The sequence below is a fragment of the Molossus molossus genome, unplaced genomic scaffold (assembly GCF_014108415.1).
Source record: "Molossus molossus isolate mMolMol1 unplaced genomic scaffold, mMolMol1.p scaffold_m16_p_1, whole genome shotgun sequence".
Lineage (NCBI taxonomy): Eukaryota > Metazoa > Chordata > Mammalia > Chiroptera > Molossidae > Molossus > Molossus molossus.
The window spans coordinates 244,908,379-244,914,378 of record NW_023425344.1 but is presented as its reverse complement, the minus strand read 5'-3'; positions in this window follow the sequence as shown (position 1 = coordinate 244,914,378).

Sequence of the window (6,000 nt, the reverse complement as noted above, 5' to 3'; positions counted from 1 at the left end):
TCAGTTTATGTCTCCGAGAGAACAACAAAAAACCGCTCCACGGACAATCTCACGACATGCACCGACCAAGACCATGGCTGGTATTGTGGAAAAAATGTCCTCCAGGCCAAAAAGAGAAAGAGAAAGAAGGTAAAAGATCCGAGATAAGAGAAACAGGACGAGAATGACTACACCACAGAACGTCTGCATTCTAGGGGGCGAAGCTGGACAAACCAAAGAGAGCGTGATGAATCCAGGAGCGCCCTCCACGTTTTTGGTTCATGCTAAAAAATAGAGCACATTTATTAAAAATATATATTTATAAACCTTGATATGAACGGATACACACATCAAGCCAATGAAGAAAAAAAAAGAAAAATAAGTTATCTCCCCTGTATCAAATAGACACTTTTGATGAATGGGATGCCTGTCAGCTGCCCCTGTGGTTTTTCGGACTCAACAGCTCGTCGAGTGAAGATGAAACGTGTGTCCGGGGAGACACACCAGTGAGCTGCGTCCGACGGTCCTGTTCCTCTTGTCCAGCACGTGGTATCTGTCAGCAATCGGGGACAGTGAATGTCTGCACACATCTGCTCACCGACAGCGTCAAAGGCTGGTCTTCCGAGCGTTCCTCGGGCCCCCTGCCAAAGACGTTGAGTTCCTGGTTGTATGAATGAGTTTTGTTGGATTCATTGTGCTTTTGGTGGCTGCTCCTTGCAGCAGGATCGGTTTATTTTGGTGACCTTTTATAAAGTTCGAAGGTGCATTTGATCGAGTGGTGTGTGTAGGTCAAGCCCGCTTGTTCGCGCGATGTTGGGTCACTGATTTGTCGGCACGCAGGACTCTCGTCTTTTGGGCATCCCGAGGTGTCCAAGGACCCCCTGAGTCATTCACAGAGTGGTGTAGATGTATACAAATATGATCACAATTAGGTTCAGGATGGTCCCAATGATCCCCAGCATTGCCAAGACACTCTCCTCTTTACTCTCTTTTTCTTGGCTTCCTCTGTCTTCATCATTTCCACTCGTGATTACCATCTTGGTTGCAAATGCCTTTATCTTCCTCCGCAGGCTAACCTGTAATTGGAGAGAGGCAGCATAAAGATCATCATGTGTGGGCACCCTCTCCGCAGGCAGGCAGATCTGGTGGGGTGGTGACTTTAGGTCTAGGGACTAGATCACAGGTGGGAGCAAAAAATTACCTATGGATCCAATCTTGGGACACATTGCTCTTGGCTATGGAGAGATAGCAGAGCATGGCTTAGCAATTTCAAGGACGAATGTCCTGACATGGGCATAAAGAGATTGGCCCAGGATTCTAGTCTGAGCGCTACCCTCTCTATTGAGCTTGCTTATCCCTTTTCCTCAAAGTAGAAATGGAGACAGCCGCATTGCAGTCAAACTAAAACACGTGTGCTCTGCTATGGCAGCACAGTACTGGATCACATTCTCGATCACATACTGGATCACAGCACTGGATCACACACTGGATCACATACTAGATCACATACTGGATCACAATACTGGATCACATACTGGATCACACACTGGGTCACACACTGGACACATCACATACCAGATCACGTACTAGATCACATACCAGATCACATACTGAAAACATCACATAGTGAATCGCATACTGGATCACGTTCTGGACACATCACATACCAGATCACATACTGGATCACATACCGGATCACACCCAAGCAATGTGTTGTCCTGCATAGGCATGAAGTGTGTGAGAGGGCATCACAGTCGCACCCACTCGGAGCGCTGACCGCAATATGGGAGGGGTGGACAGGACCTACAGAAGTCTATTTACTGAGACCAGACAGGACAGCAAGAGGAGAGGAGAGCACCGTTACCTGTAGCAGGAGTATAAATTGATACAAACATTCTGGAAAGTTCTTTGCTATTACCTAGAAAAATGAAGAGCATATTCTACAACTGGGTTGGGCACCCGTTCTCCTAGGTGTATACCCTAGAGATCCTGCACCTGTGTACCCAGAGACATGGACGGGGATGTTCCTACAAGCTCTGTTTGTGATAGCAGAGGACTGGACGTTACCCAAAACATGCATCAAGAGGAGGACAGAGGGACACATGGTGGTCCCGACAGTGGACCTGTCTATACAATGGAATATTATACGGCAGTGATATGAATAGACTATTACTGAAACAGCTGAGGGGCATTGGCTTTGCTTCCAGTTTGAGGCCATTATCCATTCTTGTCCATGTCTGCGGGCAAACGTTCGTATGCATTCTCCCCCACGTTTTATATGACATTTTTAAACATACAGCAAAGTTGAAAAAAATTTACAGTGAGCACCAATCCACTCACCACCTAAATTCCACAACTAACACGTTAACTATACTTCCTTTGTCAGATTTCTGCCCTTGCGTCTATCTGTCCATCTTCTGTTTTGGGTGCATTTTAAGGTAAACTACAAACGTTATTTCTTCCCCTTAAAAACTGCAGCCTGTACATATTAACTAGAGTTTTACATTTGTTTGCAATTTTTTTTCTTCTGAAGTAAAATGTATGCGGGTGCAAGTTCCTATTGGCTACATACCCCAGGAGAGGAACTGGCAGGGTGTAGGGTATGCACAGGTTCGGCTGTAGTAGATTCTGCTAAATGGTTTTTCCAAGTGGTTGTATCTGCTTCCTTGTTTGTGACTGCTAGATTGGCTCCCTCCTTTATTTTGGTGACTCCATGGCCCAGTGTCTGCATGAAGTCACAAGGAGAAGGACTTTTGAAATCCACTCCCTTCTCTGCTCTGGACAGAGGTCTCTTGTTCCTTGTTTTCTTTCCTTAGCTAGACTTTGAGTCCTGAGAGGGCAAGCTTTTGGATCTCTGGACACTTGGGGAAGGTGTGCTGAAGAATAAATGGATCGCAGACTGTGGCATCTTCCCGGTCTGCAGGGCCGGGAATAGATCACCGAGGTCGGTCTAAAGAGATGCAATTAGTGCTGCCCTTAAAGCCAAAGACCATCATCAAGGTCACTCAAGCAAGGAAAAAAGTGCCTGTCACAGTGGCTGCTTGGTTTCAAGGCTTAATTAGCCTCTTCCCTGAGTTAACCTGAGATAGCTCTGACTCAGGAGGCAGTGGAGGGGAGTAAGCAGGCCAACTCTGTTTACTTTCTGGGCAACCAAGGACCCCAAAGAGGACTTCCCGGACTCACAAACAAGCTGCACTCTGAAAGTGTGCTTCTAAGGTAGGTGAGTCAACTTGAATTTCTCCATAAAAATCATGTTGGCAGCTGGATTGCAAGGGGGCTACCAAGAGCTTCTTGGGACAGAGACGGTTGGAAGACTGTTGTCTTTGGAAAAAGTGGTCGGGCCAGGATCTGGAGGATGAAGAGTAGGGAGAGGAGGAAGGAGGCTGCGAGATTAGCATGAAAACCAGAGCAGAAATAGAAATAGGAAGGTAAAAAAGAACCAAAATAAATCAGAAACGCAGAGGCCAGCCAGGCAGGGCCAGATGTAAAGCCTGCTGCACAGGAATACTTCGTTCATTCACTCACTCACTCACTCACTCACTCACTCACTCATTCACTCACTCACTCACTCACTCACTCACTCACTCACTCATTCACTCACTCACTCATTCCACCTCACTCACCATTTCACATCACTCACTCACATCACTCACTCACTTCACTCACTTCACTCATTCACTCACTCACTCACTCACTCTCCCATCACCCTCACTCATCACTCACTCACTCACTCATTCACTCACTCATTCACTCCTCCATCACTCATCCTCACGTCACTCACTCACCACTCACTCATTCACTCACTCACTCATTCACTCACTCACTCACTCACTCTCACTCACTCACTCACTCACTCATTCACTCATTCACTCACTCATTCACTCACTCACTCATTCATTCACTCACTCACTCATTCACTCACTCACTCATTCACTCACTCACTCACTCACTCATTCATTCACTCACTCACTCACTCACTCATTCACTCAATCACTCACTCATTCACTCACTCACTCACTCACTCATTCATTCACTCACTCACTCACTCACTCACTCATCCACTCATCTACTCACTCACTCACTCACTCACTCACCCACTCACTCACTCACTCATCTACTCATTCACTCACTCACTCACTCACTCATTCACTCACTCACTCACTCACTCATTCACTCATTCACTCACTCATTCACTCACTCACTCATTCATTCACTCACTCACTCATTCACTCACTCACTCATTCACTCACTCACTCACTCACTCATTCATTCACTCACTCACTCACTCACTCATTCACTCACTCACTCACTTCATTCACTCACTTCAATCCTCAGTTCACTCCCTCACTTCACTCATTCACTCACTCACTCACTTCATTCACTTCACTCACTCACTCATTTGCCACTCACTCACTCACTCACTTCACTCACTTCACTCACTTCCACTTCACTCACTCACTTCACTCATTCACTCACTCACTCCACTCATTCACTTCACCACCACTCACTCTCTCACTTCACTCATTCACTCCTCACTTCACTCACTCACTCATCTTCATACTCACTTCCACTCACTCACTCATTTCACTCACTTCACTCATTCCACTCTACTCACTTCACTTTCACTTCACTCAACTCCACGTACACTTCATTCACGACATCACTCGACTCACTCATTCACTCACTCACTCACTCATTCACTCACTCACTCACTCATTCACTCACTCACTCACTCATTCACTCACTCACTCACTCATTCACTCACTCACTCACTCACTCATTCACTCACTCACTCACTCATTCACTCACTCACTCACTCACTCATTCACTCATTCACTCACTCACTCACTCACTCACTCACTGATTCATCCTCTCTGCCAGGGGCTGGGGGAGAGGAGAGTGGCGGAGTCGCTGCTAATGACAAAGGTGTTTCTTTGGGGGTGATAAAAATGGTCTAAACTTAGATTTCAGTGATGGTTGCACAAATCTGTGAATATACTAAAACTACTGAACTGTACAGTTTAAACCAGTGAATTGTGTGGTTTGTAGATTGTATCTCAATAAAGATACATTTACTTTTAAAAGATAACCTTTGCAATAGTTTCCGAAATATAAAGTGAAACAAATCTAACAAAAGTGTGTAAAATCTTTATAAAGAATTTTATAAAACTTTGCTAACAGACATAAAACTGGGCCTATGTAAAAAGGGAGATATATCATCTTCAAGGAGTGCAAGATTCAATATCCTAATAACATTTGTTCTTTCTAAAGTGATCTATCGACTCGCTGTAGTGCCAGTCACAATTTCTACTGGCTGACTCTAAAATGTGTATCAGGGGGTCAAATGTATGGTGACAGAGGAGACTAGACTTTGGATGGTGAGCATGCAATGCAACATACAGATGATATATTATAAAACCATACACCTGAAACGTATGTAATGTTGTTAACCAATGTTACGCCATTAAAATTAATAAAAAATGAAAATAAAATGTACATCAAAGTGCAAATGAATAAGAACAGCTAGGGTATTCACTAACGAAGAACAAGAGAAGGGAACTTGCTTTATCAGACATCAAGAACCATTATATCGCTCTAGTAGTAAAACCTGGGACAGTTAGGCCGAAAGAACAGAAACAGAGCGACCTGTGCCTGGGCACTGGGTCGGTGGGGGACACGGCCTTTCGATTAACGGCCCTCGAATAACTGGGTCCACATGGAACAATAAATGAAATCCAACCAGTATCTCGTTGGTTCCAGATGGACTATGGACAACTGCGAAAAGAAAAACTTAAGAGCTTTTAGAAGATAATATAAGTGAATATCTTCATAACGTTGCGGCAGTGGATATCTTAATAAGATATAAAAGCTCAAATTATAAGGGAAAATATTAATAATGTCAATAACATTAAATTTATACCTTTTTGAATTAAAAAAATATTTTAAAAGTGAAGAGTTAGGCCAGAAATATCACACACACACACACACGCACACACACTCACACTATACATATCATACAGT